General features: G+C 35.9%; 1 pseudogene; it reads left to right on the top strand.

Moving 5' to 3' along the window:
* Positions 1 to 18,988, top strand: part of LOC149793428 (beta-1,3-galactosyl-O-glycosyl-glycoprotein beta-1,6-N-acetylglucosaminyltransferase 3-like) — a 28,262-nt pseudogene extending 9,274 nt beyond the window's left edge.
* Positions 18,989 to 21,091: the final 2,103 nt, after the last annotated feature.

Genomic DNA, 21,091 nt, shown 5'->3' with positions numbered 1-21,091 from the left:
AAGTGAGTCTATCAGCACATGATTTCTTTATCTTGGTTAGAAAGTGTGACTCTAAGTTGTTCGTTTCCGTCGCTTATCAAAATTTTAAAAATAGTAATGTTCTGTAAAAAGTGAATGAGTGTTTCTTTTAGGTCTGTGCGTTTTGTTTTCTTTTGTTGGTGATAATATGGATAATGTAAGTTCGGGTACAACGAAATTTAAAGAATTAGGTCCAGAACTCGGTGTGGAGGGAAGAAATATACGCAACAGCAGCGGGAGCAAGAAATGCAGACCTAGCCAGTTAGCACTCCACCCACCTCGAGAACACAAATAACAGCTAGTCAACAGCCGACTATACCTAACAAACAACCCGTCCCGGAAAGAGTGGTGGCAAAACAAAGGTCCAATTATGTTATACAAACGGTATGGCAAACTCAAATATAATTATCGGAGGCACTACGTTCTTTTCTCACTCCGATACTACAGGCAATCTCAGCTGAAAGAACAACTACAACAACAATAACAGCGACAGACACCATAGCAGCGGATTTGAAACTATCTACCTCAACTGAAGAATTAGTATCAGAACCAGAAGAGGAAATTGAGGCGATTGAGGAGGAGGGGGACGCTGACCGTCGTTGAGAAGTACACCGAAATGGGGCTAGATCAAGCATTGTATGACGTCAACATAGCAGGGCAGTTTATTACAGCCATACAATACGTTGCCTACAAATCTCTAGACACCTTTAAACCAAGACCTTCTCAATGGGGATTAGGGGTCAGAGTTCTTCCCCAATTCTACAGACAAGCCTACACTGGATACCCCCTCAGTCAACTGGGAGAAACCGCTGCTTACATTACCGCCCATCATGGCTACGCATTTCCTGATATCAAGAATCATGAGACTAGGAGTGCGGGAAAGAACGTGAAAGCAAAAGAGAGACGTGTTACCTTCTAACAGAAAAAACAGACTTTTTTTTAGGGCTCCAAAAGATTGCTTTTTATTAAATAGGGAATCATATTTGGCTTGGTATCCCTCCTTGACTAAACTATTCTCGAAACAAACTTGACCCATTGGAACACCACAACAAACTTAACTTTTTAAACCTAACAGTGACCAAACTGGTATATGTCGCTTAGACATAATAATTTAAAATAAGATCAGTATGGCTATTTTTATGTACACTAAGTACTAATATTAGACAGATATGTTAGGAAGTAGGAAATTTAACAGACTCGTTAGATTTGAACTAATTGCACAGGTGGTTAACACATTATTGGTACCTTTTATTGTCCATTAGCAAAAACGGGACTTGATTTGAAATAAGTACGGGCTAGCGTTTTGGTGAGTACTTAACATCCATGGCTGTCTTGCTGAGCACCTTTTTCCTCCTTTACCACGCTCGGACAGAAAAATGAGTGTGTGGTGAGACAATTCCCACTCATGTTTAAAGTCTTTCAGTCAGGTTGTTAAGGACTAGTTAGTCCTACACCTGAGTGGCTAAATTTAAAAATAGTCTGTGAGTACATAAAAGCCTGGGGGATGAGGCTCTCTTTCCTTCCCCAGGAGTAATTAAAAATCACGCGGTGCGTTATTAAACCAGTGATACATGCTCCATTAGAGCGAAAATCACTTTAATTCAAGTAAGCAGGCAAGCAAGTTCTGGTACCGTCTCTAGCACTCTTGATGACACCAACTGTCTGGGTTATTTTCTTTCTTGCAAGCCCCTATGTTCCACTTCTGTTTGTGATAATAACTTGTGATACTTCACATTTTCTAAAGTAGAAATCTTTACAAGCCGTACAAAATACAAAACTTATATGACTTTGGCTTTTGACACTTGCACAGACTCTTCACTTTATAAGTGTCACGAGAAAATTGTATATCCAATTTTTACCATTTTCAAAAACACGCACACACTTGCAGCTTGACCAGAAATATGTATATCTTGTTTTGTGGATAAGTCACAGACAAGTCCAAGCATATATAGGTGGTTATGAACGTTAGGAATATCCCCTCCTTTTTTCAGAAATATCAAAGCTTGTATGTGCATTTTCCCTTTTCCACTCTATATTAGTGCTTAGATTTGTTCCAAAAAAAAAAAGAAAAAAGAAACGAAATAATTTTGAAGAAAAAGAAACAACTGAATTTTGAATTCAGGTTTCTCTCTGTTTATAATTTTTTTCAAGTTGACGGTGCATGACAGAGTACATTCGCCTACCTTTCCAAAGTGAGAGGCATTTCTTCACATGTCATTGCCTTTGTTAAATTCGGTTTCATTGGTTAGTTATCGTTAATCTTTAATTTTTTTCATGCATTTCTTTTTGATAGAAGATTTAAGGCTTTCTATTGTTGTAACGGCATTTATGTTGTTTGGTCTGTTGATGAAATTATCTATAGCAAAGTGCTTAAGATTTTTCAGTTTTTTTTATTATTTCAAGCCCTACAAAAGGAGACCAAGTTTGTCTTCAAAGACGATTGAAACTCTAAATTACACGGGCGTGAAGGAAAACATCGTTGTGTTTAATCTAATCATGCTTGCCGTATCTCTTTGTGTTTTAGAGGTCATATTTCTTCTTAAGTAAATACACGCATCAATAGACAGACAGATTGGGTCATCATCCTTGAGTTTCACTGTACTTTCGGTTCTTTACTTCATACAAACCCCGAATTTATTAGTTTGAAAAAGAAAAGATAACATGCCCCTCAATACTGTAACACGTCTGTTCTGACTCTACCGATGTGAGTGTTTATGTCGAAATGTTTAAGTGAGATATAAAAAAATGGTTAGCTTGAAAACGCGAACCAATACTGTGACGCTCAGTATTTTGATGTGATAAGAGGAAATGGTACAACACACACAAAGAGGGCTTGTAAGTTCACATTTCAGTCTGTCTGCACTGTAATAGTAACAACGCAAGAACATAGGGATTATTATGTCACACAGCCCTAGAACAAAACAATGCATCACCCGTTGTAAGCCATTTCATTGGCTATACTTATTTTCTTACCGCGTTCGCTTCGAATTGACTTGAGTAGCTATTCAGACAGTGACGAGAATGGCCAAGCTTTACTGGGTCTATCCTATAGGCGATTTATATAAAAAAATATTTTTAAAAATTAAACTAATGCACGAACAATCGTACCATGGGCGATCCCATGGAAATTGTGTCCGTCTTATTGCAAAATGCATCAACATTTAATTTAACCGTGCAGATCGCTAGAACAAACCTCTGATAATACACATTTTGAAAAGTGTTGTGTGACACGGATCGCCATTGTCGCTTGGTGTCTGCTTTCTTGTTCGAAAAGAGATCGTTTCGTCTTGACTATAAAAATCTAATTTGACTAAGTTTTACGCACTTCTTGAACTCACACATTTACGTTGTAGGTGTAAGCCGTCGTTCTCAGTTTTCTGCAAGTTCGTTTTTGCGTTTCTCAGATGTGATACTATTTTTTATGGACCGAACGAAATTTCTTTTGGCGTGAATCAGGACTCGTGGTTTTGTGGCATAATTGGAGAGCATTGATTAAAGCTCAGTTATGTCGTCTTCGAAATCGCTGACACGGATTTAAACTAAAACTTCAGGTTTTGTGTGAGGCGATACGGTACATCATTGCTTTTTACTTCCTCAATGAAATCGTTTCATCTTATTGCAAAATTACATTTGACTAGGTTTCATACGCAGCAGGTCCATGTATATAAGGAGAGTGTCTTAGCGTCAGAGTATTCATTCCGCTCTCAAACGATCAAGAAGATGGAAGAGTCAGCACAGATCGACCTGCTGGTCAAATATTTGCTAAAAGTCATACGAAAGCATAATTCACATGCGAAAGTGGCAACAAAACTTACTCTTTTGGTCGTTGATTTGATGAGAGTCATACGAAAGTGTGTAAGTGCTAATGAAGTTTGCTATATCTGCAAAGGTAAATGGGTATTTGTCTCCAGAATATCTGCTTCGTCTAAGAAAGAGAGACAAAAGTCAAGATACCTAATATCGTTGTCAGGAGAAAGGACACTGGAATTCAGAGTGCCCTACGAGAAAAGAGAAGAAACAAAAACAAGACGAAACAGAGAAGAGGGATTCAGAAGAAGAAGAAATTGAAGATGATGAAGAACTTGTGCCAGTAAAAACATGGAAATGGAGAAATTGACAATGTGAGCCGATGCGTTGGCCCTGATGTGAAATTTCATACTACCTTCTAAAAGAGAATAGACCAGAAAGAAAACGTAAGTGTCTCTTGGTCTTGACATTGTATAATAAGGATGGCGTGTTTTGTTTTTACTCACACTTTATGAAATTGTGCTCTTTCACCTCTCTCTATCCCTCTGGATCATGTTTTAGTTAGAATTGAAATGGAAGGATGTTTTCCTTCACGCACGCTCTTTAGGCATGCAAGTCCGTAAACAATAGTCAGTCTATTCGTCCATCATTTTGTGTCTGATGTTTCCTAAATCACACACTGATGCCATAAAATAACGGGTTAAATGGGTTTTGTAGTGTTGGGAGTGGGGGTGGGTGGGGTGTAGGTGTTTGGCAGAGTTGGTCATTGCAGGTGAGGGCTTAGGTGCTTTCAAAAAACTTTTTCTTCTTCACTCTGTTTGATGGAATATAATGGGTTATTTTCTTCACTCTCAGTTGATAGTATATATATAAAGGGTTATTTCTTCACTGCGTGTGGATAGTGTATAATGGTTTTCTTCTTCTTCCCTCTGTGGTGTGTGTGTGTGTGTGTGTGTGTGTGTGTGTGTGTGTGTTCGTGTACGTTGTGTAGATCGCATATTTGGTTGTTTTTCTTCTTCTTCCTCCCGAGTGTGGATAGTATATTTGCGGTTTGTATGCGTTAGCGACGTTGTGTGGATAGTATATTTGGGGTTTGTATGCGTTCGCGTACGTTTGTGTGGATAGTTTATTTGGGGTTTGTATTATCTCCCTTCTGTATTGATAGTGTATTTGGGGTTTGTATGCGTTCGCGTACGTTTGTGTGGATAGTTTATTTGGGGTTTGTATTATCTCCCTTCTGTGTTGATAGTATATTTGGGGTTTGTTTTTTCTCTTCCCTCTGTGTGTGTGTGTGTGTGTGTGTGTTCGCGTACGTTGTGTAGATCGTATATTTGGTTGTTTTTTCTTCTTCCTCCCGAGTGTGGATAGTATATTTGCAGTTTGTATGCGTTAGCGACGTTGTGTGGATAGTATATTTGGGGTTTGTATGCGTTCGCGTACGTTTGTGTGGATAGTTTTTTTGGGGTTTGTATTATCTACCTTCTGTGTTGATAGTGTATTTGGGGTTTGTATGCGTTCGCGTACGTTTGTGTGGATAGTTTATTTGGGGTTTGTATTATCTCCCTTCTGTGTTGATAGTATATTTGGGGTTTGTTTTTTCCTCTTCCCTCTGTGTGTGTGTGTGTGTGTGTGTGTGTGTGTGTGTGTGTGTGTGTGTGTGTGTGTGTATGTGTGTTCGCGTACGTTGTGTAGATCGTATATTTGGTTGTTTTTTCTTCTTCCTTCCGAGTGTGGATAGCATATTTTGGAGTTTGCATGCGTTAGCGACGTTGTGTGGATAGTATATTTTGGGTTTGTATGCGTTCGCGTACGTTTGTGTGGATAGTTTATTTGGGGTTTGTATTATCTCCTTCTGTGTTGATAGTATATTTGGGGTTTGTATGCGTTCGCGTACGTTTGTGTGGATAGTTTATTTGGGGTTTGTATTATCTCCCTTCTGTGTTGATAGTATATTTGGGGTTTGTATGCGTTCGCGTACGTTTGTGTGGATAGTTTATTTGGGGTTTGTATTATCTCCCTTCTGTGTTGATAGTATATTTGGTGTTTGTTTTTTCCTCTTCCCTCTGTGTGTGTGTGTGTGTGTTTGTATGTGTGTGTGTTCGCGTACGTTGTGTAGATCGTATATTTAGTTGTTTTTCTTTTCTTCCTCCCGAGTGTGGATAGTATATTTGGGGTTTGTTTTTTCCTCTTCCCTCTGTGCGTGTGTGTGTGTGTGTGAGTGTGTCTGCGCGCGTATGTTGTGTGTGTGTGTGTGTGTGTGTGTATTGGTCTCTGTTTGTCCCTATAAAACTCACTTTATCCCTATCGGATACACTCTACCTACCTACCTACAGTAGCGCGTATTCAGGTCAGCCACTTGCAACACTGTTGCCATTTATCCCCTAGTGTTCAGTACAGTGACGTCACTGACGCTGGAAACTTTGAGACTATAAATATCGACTTGGGGATTTCCACATTTTGTAGCTATACATATATACTAGAATTCATAAACAGGAACGTCACTCAAGCTGAGGCTATAAAAAGATAGTGGGATTTTCCAAAGGAAAAACCCACAAGTTGGAGCTATAAATAGATAGTGGGATTTCATAGGAATTTCAGCTGATTATAGATACATAGGTATTTATCCAGGATCGTCACAGAAGTTGATATTGTAAGTAGTTACTAATTTTATCCATTTTAGTCTAAACCATTGTAACTTAATTTTCGGGGATATGTTTATTTTCCTTTAAATTCTGGGACAATTTCGTCATTTTACCGTTACTTTTAGTCACATCCATTTTGTCGTTGAGCATTTCCTTGATTATAGCTATTTATAGCATCATTACAATTATGCAAATTTTTGAACACCCCAGCAAGATTTCAGGTCGTGGTAATGCTTTATATATAAATCTCACGCTTGTACTAGTGTATGTATGTCCCTGTCTCTGTTGTGTTTGACCCTCTACCATCATTTTCCCTAGACAATCCCACCATGTTCAATTCCCCTTGACGCTATATAGACCCACCATATTCAATTTCTATATGTTAAATTCCCCTTGACGCTAGACAGTCCAACGATTTATTCCCATGTTCAATTTCCCCTTGTCCCTATGTTCAATTTCCCCTTGTCCCTAGACAGTCCCACGATCTATTCCCCTGTTAAATTTCCCTTGTCCCTAGACAAGCCCAAACTCTATTCCCATGTAATGCTAATTCCCCTTGTCCCTAGAGTGGCCCAGCAATTTTCTCCATGTTAAATTTCCATTGTCCCTAGAGTGGCCCAGGGGTGTTTTAAATGCTAAGTCCCATTGTCCCTAGGGTGTCCCCATTTACTACTGTCAAATGTTCCACAGTATCATTTACGCTATGCTTATGGACTTTGAATTTCGCGTATTCCTTAGTATCGTTTACACGAGTTATGACCCTTGATTGCTCGTCCCCGTTTACTTTGCTTTACGCAACAACACGCTATTAAAGATTATTGTAATCTTGACAAATTCAGCCAAATCCAGCATTCCACGTCATTATTTAGAACCGTTCCAACTGTTGTGAGCGTGACCCCACGCTATGCATATGTTACTGCTAGCTTAACTGTTGGTGTTGCTGTTATTATTATTATTATTAGTAGTAGTATTTTATAGTAGTAGTAGTAGTATTGGGGTCCTCGAGTAGCCGAGTGGTCTAAAGCGCTCACTGCTCGGTCTGCGTGGGCTCAAGTCCAAGGCTCGGGTACGTGGGAAATCCTGCCAGTAGCTTCTCGTGGGTCGGTGGTTCTTCCCTGGGTTTTCCAGGGTTCTTCCTCCACTAGTTATACTGGTCGCCATCTATAGCCTATCTTGTGCTGAAAAATGGCGTTAAGCCCTAGAACAGCAGCAACAACAACATTATTTAGTATTTATTATTATTCTTCTTCTTATTATTATTATTTGGTATATATTATTATTATTATTATTATTATTATTATTATTATTATTATTATTATCATACGTAGATGTGACGAAAAGATTTCTTTTTTAGACACCACTGCAACTCGGTGCATGAATATTGCATAAACAGACAAAATTGAAAGCCTTCATGTACTCTGAATTAAGCTGCAGTCGGGAATTTATGCAAAATTCATATTAGTTCATATGTGCATTATTGCCTAAAGAATATATCGGGAAATGCTATTAGGAAACACTCTACTGTTTCCTGAATGGCCAATGGTGTGCAGTTACTTTTAAAGGATATCCATCCTTTATTCGAATGTCTCATCCATTTAATGTATAATAATACCACGATGAATGACTTACGGTTGCAAGAACAAATGGACATTTGTGGAACAAAAACATTTTCTCCAGTCTGGTCGGAGATGATGTTGTGGGTTATAATATGGATTAAAGTGGATGTCCATGTGTCATGTACGCACATTTACTCATCTTCAATTAGATATTAATTGTTGTCCTTCAATTTAATGCTAATAGAATTTAACCAAAGTATATTCAATCCTGATTATTGAGTAATCTTTACCATAACTGTCATCAAGGATATTCCCGATGCAAAGTACTGATCACCATGGATTTTTAGAATCGTGACCAGCTACGTACTTGGTCAAGAAACAAGCACGTCGGGTCTAATCGTCACAAAATAGGGGTATTATGATGCACAAGTAGCTTTCATTGTGACATCACAGCGCGCGACATTCAGTTTTGGTTTGTACTGGAAAACGCCTCTGAGTTGATCTCGCCCAAAGATGTCCATGCATTTTAACGTTGAGTTTGGCCTTATGTGTTTCTCTACTCATGTAAATCATGAATTTCAAAAGGAATATGGATGTATGAGGGTTCAAATGGAGTGATAATCGCCATCTAAAGGTATGTGTAATCAAATTATAAAAAGGGAACTACACCGTTACTGAAATACTCGGTACGAAACACATTCATGACCCGTATGACTTTCACACTACAGTAAATTCTGTACGATCTCTTCTCGCTCTACTTTAATTGCTTTAGCAAATTTTGTATTATTTTCAGGAAAAATCGGAACTGTGATGGACCTATTTACTCTCAATCTCTATAATGTTTCAGACACGTTTGTGAATAACTTACTAAAATTATTTCCATTTAATTTCGGCATGTGGTTTTGCTCAATTTGAAAACTTGTCAAAGTTTGGAATATTATGTGTACTGTAATTATAAAGTTTCGAATTATTATCAGAACAGGCTTTCCATGCCGATGCTTTTACTGATACGTTTCTCCCATTATTTTACCACACGATTGTAAAGGTTACCGCCAGTGACGCGGTTGAACACTAATGGACAAGTAAGTTGTACACCAAGTCCTCGTGCATAATGCATTTCTTCGTGTGTTTTTTTTTCCTTTAATGCAGTGATCGAGGGTGATAAATAACTCACATCTGGCTACACAATAATTTTAATGACCTCCATAAATATCATCTTAAATTAATGTTTGCTTCATATATTGGCTCAGAACTCCGTCTGAACCAAAGAACTTTTCCCAAACAAATTTCAATTCACCTTCACGTTGATAGAAACTCATCTTTTACAAGTAAAGCTAGTTTCACAAATGCAACATTTGCTTTCTCGTTCCTTGATATTTGTCCGTCCTCTCTTTCACCTTTAGACTATAACATTTGTTTTGTATATCATAGTAAAACAATCTCGTCTTCACTCGAGTCTATTCATAAGTTCTCTCTGACTGCTGCCTTTCTGTTTCTCTATCGTAGGACAGGAATTTGTTAGTATGAAGTTTTTGCCCAGCATAATATCTAAAGTGTGTCAATGCGACGAAAGGAACGGGTGTAGAAGCGCCATAATGACTGAGAGATAAGCAACTAATTTTGGTCTAAGAACTCGCAGACGTTTCAGGATAACATATATCTTGGAACACGTCATAGATAACTGATCAAAGAAGGAAAATTGGCCAAAAGTAATGCTGGATTGGAACGATAGTTATCTGGCAAAGATGGATGATGATGTTTGGTACGTTTGTAATAGAGCGATTCCGAAATACAGACAACCCCTTCAACCACCTGCTATCATTAACGTAAGAATATATTGATTTCATCAGCACACGATTCATGTGCATCATATCTTTGAAAAGGAGAGAAATAGCTAAAGCTTAAAAAAAAACATGATTCCAATGCAGATGAAACGCTGTTTACGTTAAGGTGTATCAACGTCACACGATTGCTACTCTTTTAAACTCTCTGCCCTATCTCTGCATCTCGGTATGCGTTTATCATCACCTAGCAGCCATGTAACATTGCTTGAGTATTCAAACGCACCTATATATAGCAAGTAAAGTTTTCTTCACGTTCTTCCTGTGGTGAGTTAATTTGGTTTTAACAATATGAGGGCTAGTTTGCAAGCGCGCTCGAATCTAACTGGACTTTTCCTAGTAGTGGCGGATGAATCAGTATAATGCAGAACATAATTGCTCTCGACTGAGATCGCTTCATAAAAGCTGAATGAAAGACACAATTGCAATTAGTGCATGGCAAATAGTTACAGACATGTAAAAGATCAGATAAGTAGCATAGGTGCCTGCAGTTGACTAATGTTTTACATCATGTTAGTGATATTCGTTGTCAAGGGTTCGTTGTTGTTAGCATATGCTATCGATTAATTCACGTTTTGTGTTACGTATATTTAATTTTTCTTTTAAATTTTTTAAATTTCGTTATATGCTATTGTAATGTAACATTATATGTTGCACTTAACTTTGTCAAAAATCAAGTTTATTTTCTACTTGACCTGGATTATTGATTTTTTAATATATACTCTGTAAACTTGTAATAGATATTACAATATTCTCCGTGTCTATGGGTTAATATCAGGATCATTATTAATAAAAGTAAAAATGTTTAATTGAGTCTGGTCTAGGTTATTGGAATCCCCATTCAATTTACCTGGTGTACTTGACATAGTCCAAGTTTTATGTTATAATTTTAGCAACAGACTTTCTAATATTATCAACATTCTATTTTGTAACCATTTCGAACTTTCTAGAAAGTTATTGTGTATTAGGTAATTTGTTTAGAAAATGTTAATTGAGACCTGAGGACAAGATGAATACTATATAATATTGATGCTGGAAAGAATATTCATTCTTGCCTTAATTTCTAGCAGAATCAGTTTTGTGCTATAAATGTGTCCAGAAGATCACTTGGCCTGGAATGTATTTCTTCAAATTATTTAATTCATTTATTATATTCTTTGGAAATGCAGAGTGCTCTTAAGAAACAGAATTCATGGACAAAGACGTTCACCGCTATTTATAGTGAATTCAAATCTGAAATTATCCTACAGGGTTCGAACAAATGACTGTTCGTACAACAACATGACACAGGTCGAAACACTGACATCAACACCATCAGCGTTGGACTTAATTTGGATTTCCACCTAAGGTTATTCAGAATTGTTATAGATATCTGTATATAACCTCTTTGGATTTATTAATAATCTCGTAGTATACGATGATGTGATGTTGGATAAACAATCAAACCCAGCTCGACTATTTTCTCGAGGCAGACACAAAAACACAGACGTGATTTATGTGACTCAGCGATTGATCAAGCATCTCAGGTTCATGATGTAGCGTATAAAAAAAATAAAGATTTACAACGACATTGCAGATGTGAAGTTGATTCACTTGTTAAATTCTATAAAATAAATAAATCTCACAGAGAAAAACTTGCTAGCTTCTTAGTAAAATCTGCGATGAAAGTTAAACTAGTATTAGGGGCCAGTAATTAATAAACCGATTATTATTATAATGTAATCGATTTGTTACAGTCCGAGACGATATTGGAAGGGGTAGAGCACCGATTTGTAAACTTACTGATGCAACAAATGTTACACGTTCGGTTGCTGCAAATTGGTTAGCACAACAGGCAATATGGCACATTTAAGTACCACCACCTAAAACAATTCAGCACTCATATTTTGATGTCAGCGCTCCTAATGATGCTCATCAAACAGATATTTTATTTTTACCATACGGTAGTATTAAAACGCATAGACGCCATTGCGCACATATAAATACGCGTTGACCGTCGTTGACGTTGCGAGCATATATATAGAAGCAAAGCCACTATCAGCTAAAACAGCAACTAATGTTGCATATGTGTCTGTACGAATTTATCAACGTGGCCACAGTTGCTACAGGTTCATCCTGGCAGGGAATATCTTAAAGTGCAATATCATCTCTGATGAAAAAAACAAAACAACATAAAGTCACAATTAGACGATGACACACCGCAACTCATTGCGATCAGGCAATTGTTTCAAGATTTAATCGAACAATTGCCGAGAGATTGTTTGTATATCAGCATGGAAATAATTCAGAAATACAAGATATCTTGTGAATGGGTTGCAAGACTATGAAGTGTAATAGCTGAGTTTAATAATTAAATTACTCGTGTAATTTATATGAAACCTAATAGTGCAATCAATATATATATATATATATATATATATATATATATATATATATATATATATATATATATATATATATATATATATATATATATATATATATATATATATATACCAATATAACGACATGAGTATTTCTCATAACAACCAGTACTAGGTAACATGACTGTAAGATATTTATATGAACCTGGTGAACTTGAAGGTGGTAAAAAAGAGCAGCTTATCCTATTTGGAGTGTGACGACACATATCATTTCCAGCGTGGTAAGAGCCACGGGTAGGCCTGCAATCTACAGACTAGATTCAACTGCTCTTCAACGTGGATTTCTACGTGAGCAAACACAAGTAATTCCTGAGAATACACAATTACCACCGCGTTCACGTTTGTGAACTGGTGCCTCGACGTCGATTACACTTAAGACAGATCAGAATCACATGTTCGATCGTGTGACCATGACTTACTAATTCTATCTACGCTAAACTGTCTTGGATTATTATTTGAATGTTGCCGCAACTATACTGTCTTACAACTTGCGCAATGATCAGTTGCTGTTTAAATGTCATGATAACTTCACATCAAGATCAAAGTCGGGCTTTTTTATATATATTTCTGTTTATAACTAGACAATTTGTTTCTTACTACATCATCGTTAATGTCATCCTTAATTTGATTATTACTTTCTGTGAAGTTTATGATAATCCTCCGCGGATGAGATATTTTTATGACTCGATAAAGTGGGTGACAAACTAAGTTTGACCATTCGATGCGATCATCAACAATCCAAATATTAGTATCCGAAATAGTTAATACCTGTGATGAATGGAGTTTTATTTATCGTTATTGGCTCTCAACAACATCCACAGGACTTAAAACGTTATCATTTAACACAATATTTTGTTTACTACCACCACCTGGAATTTCAACGTCGATATTTTGCCGTCGAGTATCTGCTAGGAGATAACAGTGGTAAAGGTACATTTGTAAACTTTACTTTATTATGTAACAAAAATAATTGTTGTTGAAGTGTATCATGAACTATCGTTCTCTTGCAATTATCAAATCATCTGGTCTCCAAGTATGCAAAAAATTGTTCATAGGAGTATCTAAAAATATCTCAATCATTATTTCACACTGCATTTTATTTGGATGAGGTCTAATTAGTTTCTTAAGCTCTCTTAATTCTTGATCAAACGCTCTGTGATCATCCGTTATCTCCTCATAATAATCTACGAACTTTATTAACCATTCATGCTAAGACAATCCAACAAAAAGTGACAGTTGACCATGATCACCATACATTATCACAGTAGCATTTTTTGTCAACAGTGAATGAAGAAATATTTTGTAATACCTCCAGCGACACTGTGCATATTTCACCCCAAATAATAATGTTTGGACTATATTTTTCATCCATTCGAGCAGGAGTCCATGTATCTCTCTTCCATTGAAAAAAACTTTTGATAATTATGAGAGTTTAATCCTCGTTTGTTCATTTATCTGGCTTGTCTATGTGATGGGATTAACACAATTATATCAGCAGAGCTCTTCAAACTCGAACGAAATAATTAGATCACACTTGGTTGTTTTTATATAACAGAACTACCCGCTCCATTGCGATAAAGAGTCATATGTCTGGTCACGGCATCATACACTGATGGTGCAGACGACAATTCTGAAATTTTATTATTTTTATAATAAATATCTTTGATTCCAACGTCGGTAGATTCAGAATAACTAAGCATCTTTTCTTGTTTTATTCTACAATCGCCCCATTATGCCTCACCGTCGATATATAATTGTTCTAGCAATCCTGTATTTTGTTTATTGATATAAAATTAATCTACGGCGACTCTAACAGCAGCATCAGGAAATATTTTTATCATCGATATTAAATTTGTCGAAACGTACCCTAGCATTGAAGATCTAAAATGAGTATACTGCAGTAACTTACCATCAGTGTAACTCACAATTTACCTAATTCAGTTCCGTCCGATAAGTTAAAATTGTTTCGACTTATAAATGTGTTTCTATCCGTTGTATCAGTAATTATAAAATCAAGTTTAGCATCATCTATAATTAATCTTGTACAACGTCGTTTATGTTCATACGATCCTCCTTGGGTAAATTTACAAATTATTTTTCTCCCAAGATCTTTTGCTATTTTGTACTCAAAATAAATTATATAAGGATTGTTGTCTTCAGAATATTTTTTTTTGTTGTGGTAACCAAACTTGTTTCAGCCGACTCTATGATATTATGGCTTCGCTTACAATCAACGATATCAATATTTTTACATCAAGCATATATATTAATAAAACTACTGGAGCCCAATGATTTTCTGAAAAATATTTTCCTGATCAAACAGCGAGAATTCGATGAAGATTTTCCAGTGCAAATTCGAGTGACGCAATACAAGCAGATCCAGTAAGGTTAAAATATGGTAATGGTCCCTTTATCGCAACTCTGGTAATCTCGTGTGTTGGATGTCTAAATCTCTTAAAGCATTTAGAATCATTTCCCATTCGAAGAAAACTTCCAGGATAGCATGCTACCATATCAACCGAGATGACATCCTCATAATCGTATCTGATATTCCATAATCCACCATGTCCATATTCGACACAACTCGATATTATATGATCGAGAAAATCAGACCTCGTAGGCTTCAACGAATGTTTCTCTCTAGCAAAATAAGCCGCGACTGATGGAATCGTAAAGCAATTACTGAGCAACTTTTCATGATCGTTGGTTTATTTTGTCGCAAGTTCTTACAATTGTTTTATCAAGAAAATATATTTGATAAATTTCACCATTAGGACTTACAAACTGATCACATTTATTTTCCATCACCGAAAGGATGCCAGATTGCATCATCGTCAGTAGCCTTTCTTACGAGAACTGCATTTTTGGCTCCGAAAATAACTTTTCCAACATTTCTGCAACATCCAAAGATGTTGGACAGTGGAATTGCACATGAAAATCTTCTGCATCCATCTGCAGCATTGATTCACGCGTTGCAAATCATAAATTAAATTCTGGATTAGCACCATGAACCACCGGCCATACATCAGCGTCAGCGACGATTCTTGGTCGTCTTATGCTATATGTTATGAGGGTAGTCAGGGGTATTTTTGGCAAACATCATTGACGGACCACATGATCTTGAGTAATCGTCAGAATATCTTGCTAGACCCAATATTTTTTTGTGGCAACATCGACGTCGTTCTGGAATAGTTCAATGTTTATTCCGTCAATCATGTATGTAGCGCTGTTAAATAACGCCATATTATTATTTGCATATTTTTTCTCCGTTAACTTTACATTGTCAGGATCGTTCAGTATTTTACGACATTGCACACCTTCTTATTGCACTCACATACACGACACGTGTGTCCAATAGTGTGTTAGGAAGCTACTATGTAAACAAATGATGTACTATTGTAGCAGAGGCTTTGCGTTTTTTTTGTTGTTTTTTTTAATTAAATCTGTTTCTGAATGAATCAAAGCAGATATTTCGTGGACTGCCACATACCAGCTGCTTTGGTACATTCAGAGTTAATGTTTTTGATACAATGGTTCGGATTTAGACTAGCTATACAGTAGACACCAGACAGTGTCCTTACAAATAACATGTAAGTGACAAGGCATAAACGGTCTTATTTAGCTGGTTATTAGATTGGCCAAAAAATATACCTTAAAAGTTTACATGCTGAATTTCCTCAAGATGTAATTTCTTAGCTCTGCAAATCTGAATTACATGATCCATGTCATAGGTTCTCAATCTTGATTACGCATTTCGAAATTGTACTGTAATTTCGAATATATTCCAAGTGCAGTTATATCCTCCTTACTGCACTTAAAATGAAATAAGCAATAGATTCCATAGCGTCTTTTTGATAATTGCAATTGAAAGACTGCATATGTTTCCCAAATGATGATTTCAAACTTTCAATGACAGAAACAGAAACACATTTGCAGATGTCAACACGATTCCCCCTTTTTCTTCAATCCGATGTATTTCATGTGGAATCGTTACATATAAATTTAGTCCATATTCACGACATTTCGTAGAATCGAGAAAAATACGAAAATCTATTCATTCCAGATCAAATGGAAAGGGTGTTGCAACGGGCATTCAATCACAATATGATTCAGATTTAAATTTTAACTAAACAAGCTATATGTGTTCGAACATTATGTCTAGCGCGCGACTAAGATCAAATTTATTTGGGCGGAGTTCTGTGTGCATTAATAATGTTTTTGTGTAATGATGAATCTGCGCTTGTGTATTTAGTTTGGAATACGGAATACATTCAGTTACATTGTTTCTTGCAGTGTATTTGTTTTACATAATTAAACCTTAGGTAGAATACGAAAATGAGCATATTATAAAAATGGTTACTGCATTTTTATGGGTAAACATGAACTCGTTTTGTCGAATAGATCCGAAAAACTGGTTCATATTTTCCCATACAAATGCAGCAACCTATAAATACCATTATTAACGAAACCAATTCTAACATCACCTCCATATTCAGTTTTATGTATTTTTCAGACGTTTACCTTCTACTTCAGTAAAGGCTTCAGCGGTAAGAAATATATGTTTGTAACCTGAACTTGAAGCTCGATTCATCTACGCTGATTTGGGTCTCGAGCGTCATAATATTAATATTGATAATTGCGCACAAATTCACCTTTAAGATCTGGCGCATCCATGTCTAATGCTGGATCAGCTATACGTTTAAAGATTTTATTATAATTGTTATCGTCTAACACGAAGACCACTTACTGCTATCAGACTAGCATTATTATTTGTTTTCTTTTTTCTGATAGGCGTACACCAGCCAGCTCTGCTAATGTTTTGTGCAGCTCGATTTATTATTTTACTGACATTTGAAGGTATCACTTCAGCGCTGGGTAATTTTACTGGCTGCGGTTTTCTTCGTATTAATCGTGCTAGCCTCTATTTGATTGCTGAGAATGCTTTACAAGCAACATCACCAACTGCACCAATACATTTATCACTAACAACGTCCATAGCTTTCATTGATAATTGTTTAGCTTTCATTGATAATTGTTTAGGAATCCGTATTCCTTTTGGGACTATCCTTCTGAATAGACCCTGAACAACATCACATAGTCCATCTCCGTAGGTAACCATATATGATGGTAATCGCGAATTTATTACCTAACCATTACAGGTCCATGATTCAGCATTATAAACTTTTTTATTTTCCTGTCACTGATCCAGTTGCATACACTCAGTCACTGTGATAATCATCAATGAGGGACCAATAAACATCGATGTCCATGATACCGCTTGTATATAATCGTTGACAAATATCGGCTGCTTCATGAATCATTTCAGGGGAATTATTACCGGCTCGTCTTCTGCCAATCAGGATTCTTAATCATTCAACAAGCGCGTTATTGGGACATGGAGTAATAAGACCTCTGCCTCGAGTAACAAGACCATATATAGTTCCTCCTTCTTCCTCGCTTGTTTGTTATCCGGTTTTTTCTTCCAAGATCTTGAAGCTGATTTCCTTTCTGCTTTTGATTTTTCAAGTTGCTTCAGTTCTTCTTGTTTTAGCATCCTTTCTTGCTTTACTTGTTTAATATACGCATCTACTTTCTGGTTAAAGATGCCAAAATCACTAAAATCTTTCTCAGATCTGATTTGCGAAATATCATTAGCTTTGCGACATACATCCCTAATACACTCTCAAGCGTTTAGAGTTTTAACATAATCGGGTTTTAATACTTGTCTCTATCACGATATCCATACGCGACATTATTAAGTATTTTATCTTTGTCCTTGATATCGGCAATGCATTCAAGTGTGAATGTATATGTAATGTTGGTTCTAACTCTTGACAGAGGTTGAAATTCAGATTGTGGTTGAGAAGGATGCTGGTGTGGGTCATGAGGTTGATGGGGTGCTGCTTGAGCTGCTTGAAAATGTTCAGCAATATCAAGAGACAATGCATCAAGAGCTTTTCAAGTCGCCTCAGTTGCTGTAACAATTTTCTTTGGTGCTTCGACAATTTAAAAAAAAATAATTGTTATGTACCTTCTGCAAATTCCACCTAAGACTCCTTGCCAACTTGTAGATTTTGTGTGACAGAATCACGGACTGGAAAATATTTATTAATTGTCTCTAATCGTTCGCGAGCTAATCTAGATGTGTAAGATTGTATAGTTGGTATACAATCACACATTATAATTGTTATGTTATTACTGATTTAATTACTCACACAATAAACAGCAGCAGGGAGGGTGCGAACACAAATGAGTGTTCGGGTGGGTAAACAAAGACACATACAAATTTAAAAATGTGAGCGACAAAGATAAAGTAAAAAAAACGAGCTAATCTATTTATAGATAATATTGGTCGATTAGAGCATTTGGTTTAGCGTTATCAACTTTGTATTTTTAATTTTGTCGTATGAAGCTTTATTTTCAAGGAAGACGTGCTCCAAAATTGATCGCCCTTAATACTTATATATGTTTTCTCATGTTCTTATGGGCGAACCAGAGACCGAACTTGTTTTGAAGCCATTTTTGACCCGGTTTAAAAACTGAGGTGGGGAATGTTTGACAGGCCTTGTCACGGCATGCAAGTTCGTCTCATCTGCGTGTTTGGTGTGGGTGATCTACCATTGCTATACTCCCGCCTAGGACTCTTTGCAATAAATTATACTGGAATTATCAACACTTCGCTGTCGATTGTATGGAAGAACTGATGCATAACAGAACAATAGACGAATTTTTTAGGAAAGTTTACCTTTGACCCATCATGAAATCTTGGATTTGTAAAAAATAAAATTTTATAGAGAAATTTTCGTTAAACCTTGGTTAGCTATTTAATATAAAACAGATGGGCACAATGAAATGTCATTCAATGTTTGATGTTGTAATTTATATTTTGAATTTTATTTAAATGAACGCGTTTCATGCAGGCATAGCCTAAGATGAAAATTAATTGCAATGTTTATCTTAAAACAATATGAAAGCAAATTAAGATTGTATTCGCAGAACGTATATAAAGGTATCATGTAAGAAAGTAACTTCGCCCTTTGTGGTGGAAGTAGGTGCAACTGCAATATAAGAACACCTAAGTGTATACCTGATAAAGAAAGATAGCAGCATTTTGCAAAAAATTATGATAAAGCTCAAAATTGTAAATGTTAAAGATACATGCAAAATACTTGAATAAATATTAAAATATTTCTAGTTAAACAATCAAAATGAACCCTTAGATACTCAATATGCAAATACCAAAACTATGCAAAAAGTGCTATCACAAATAAAAAAGTATGAAATTATAACATTTACCGAGAATTATCCCTAAATAACTTTGCGAATCATCACATCGCAGTGCAGATTTACGGCCATACGTTTTTAAACTTTCTTTCACTTCTTGAGTAACATTAAGCCATATTTAGAGAAGTTATGTTTGGAAACGTTCGTCAAATTCATTCTTCGAAAGGTTAAATAAATCTTACAATCAGCCCAGTGAAGAAAAGATCCATACAGTACTCACAAATAGTTGAAGAAAGAATTTTTCTGCCATACAAAACAGGCTTTTAAAGTGCTAAACAGATTTGAAATATATAATGTCTTTATCGTTTTGAAACTGTTTTAACATAACTAATTTTGAAGTGAACTAAGCGAAAGTACAAGATGACTGTGTGATTGGGTAGAATATGTAAATTTACACCTTGACCTGGCATCAACCGCGACAAGAAAGTTAATACGACGGCTTGCATGAAAGTGTTAGCTGCAGATTAATGATAACAAATGTTTCTTCGTTATTAATGAATGTGTGTTAAATACTCTACTAGATTTTAAATATAGACCGTCCGGTATCATATACTTGTATTGTTATAGTCGTTGATTAAAAGATGTTTGTTTTAAAGAACATATTCAGACAAAAGTGAAAGTAAATTTTATGTATCAGTAAACATATTGGAAGAGGAGAGAACTATATTTTTGTTACAGGAAATTGATAGGATCGAACATATCAGTTAGGAAAATATAAAATGGAAAGAACAAGATTTGTTATATTAATCATATTCCAATCAATTAATATGGGGATGTCCAGAGAATCTTTCTAATGGATAGCTGGATTCATTTCTCAAAGACACAATATTGTGTTCTAGTCCATGACGAATATAAATGGGATGTTGATACACGGGTAACTGTAAATTGGAAATCTGTACTTTCTAAATTGTTTAAAGGATAGGAACGCACGACTATTTTCAATATGGAGGAAATGGGACTCTTCTTCTTTGATGGAACAATGTCCACATAAATTATCTAGGTTGACGATTGTTCTGGTGGGAAACGATCCAATGGTAGAATTACCAGTATGACAGATACGTGTATATTTTATTATAGATATATTATATTACAAAACCTGTTTTTAATTGAATTTCTTTGTGTTTTCATGTAATATGATTAATATGTTCATTGTTATTATGAACTAAGTTATATCCGGTGAAAAATAAATCTCTGAGTAGAGATACACTGCACTAGTAATATCCCTTGCGGTCTAGGTATTACCAAGAATATCCACATGAAGATACTATTCATTCATTTGTAATTTGGAACGTAACTTATTTGCATTTTTCTTTATTTAAGTCTGTGCGTTCTTATGTCAATTAATCCAATATTTGGATTATACATACGCACATATTATTCATAATTAATTGCTCATTCAAGTCAATCATTGTATTTATATCATCGTCAAAAGGGTTCTGTTGTGAATCCGGAAATCTCACCCGGTTATCTTGTTACACCATATTATATTGTCTACATGTTTTCACATAATTCTCACATATTTAAGGGGTCCTTCTTCCATAGCTTCAATCATTTATTGATTTATACCAAACAATACATTT

Source organism: Sinohyriopsis cumingii, chromosome 8 (assembly GCF_028554795.1).
Source record: "Sinohyriopsis cumingii isolate HCF-2022 chromosome 8, ASM2855479v2, whole genome shotgun sequence".
NCBI classification, from domain to species: Eukaryota; Metazoa; Mollusca; class Bivalvia; order Unionida; family Unionidae; genus Sinohyriopsis; species Sinohyriopsis cumingii.
Note: the sequence above shows the minus strand (reverse complement) of the source record. Positions and strands in the feature narration are given on the sequence as shown.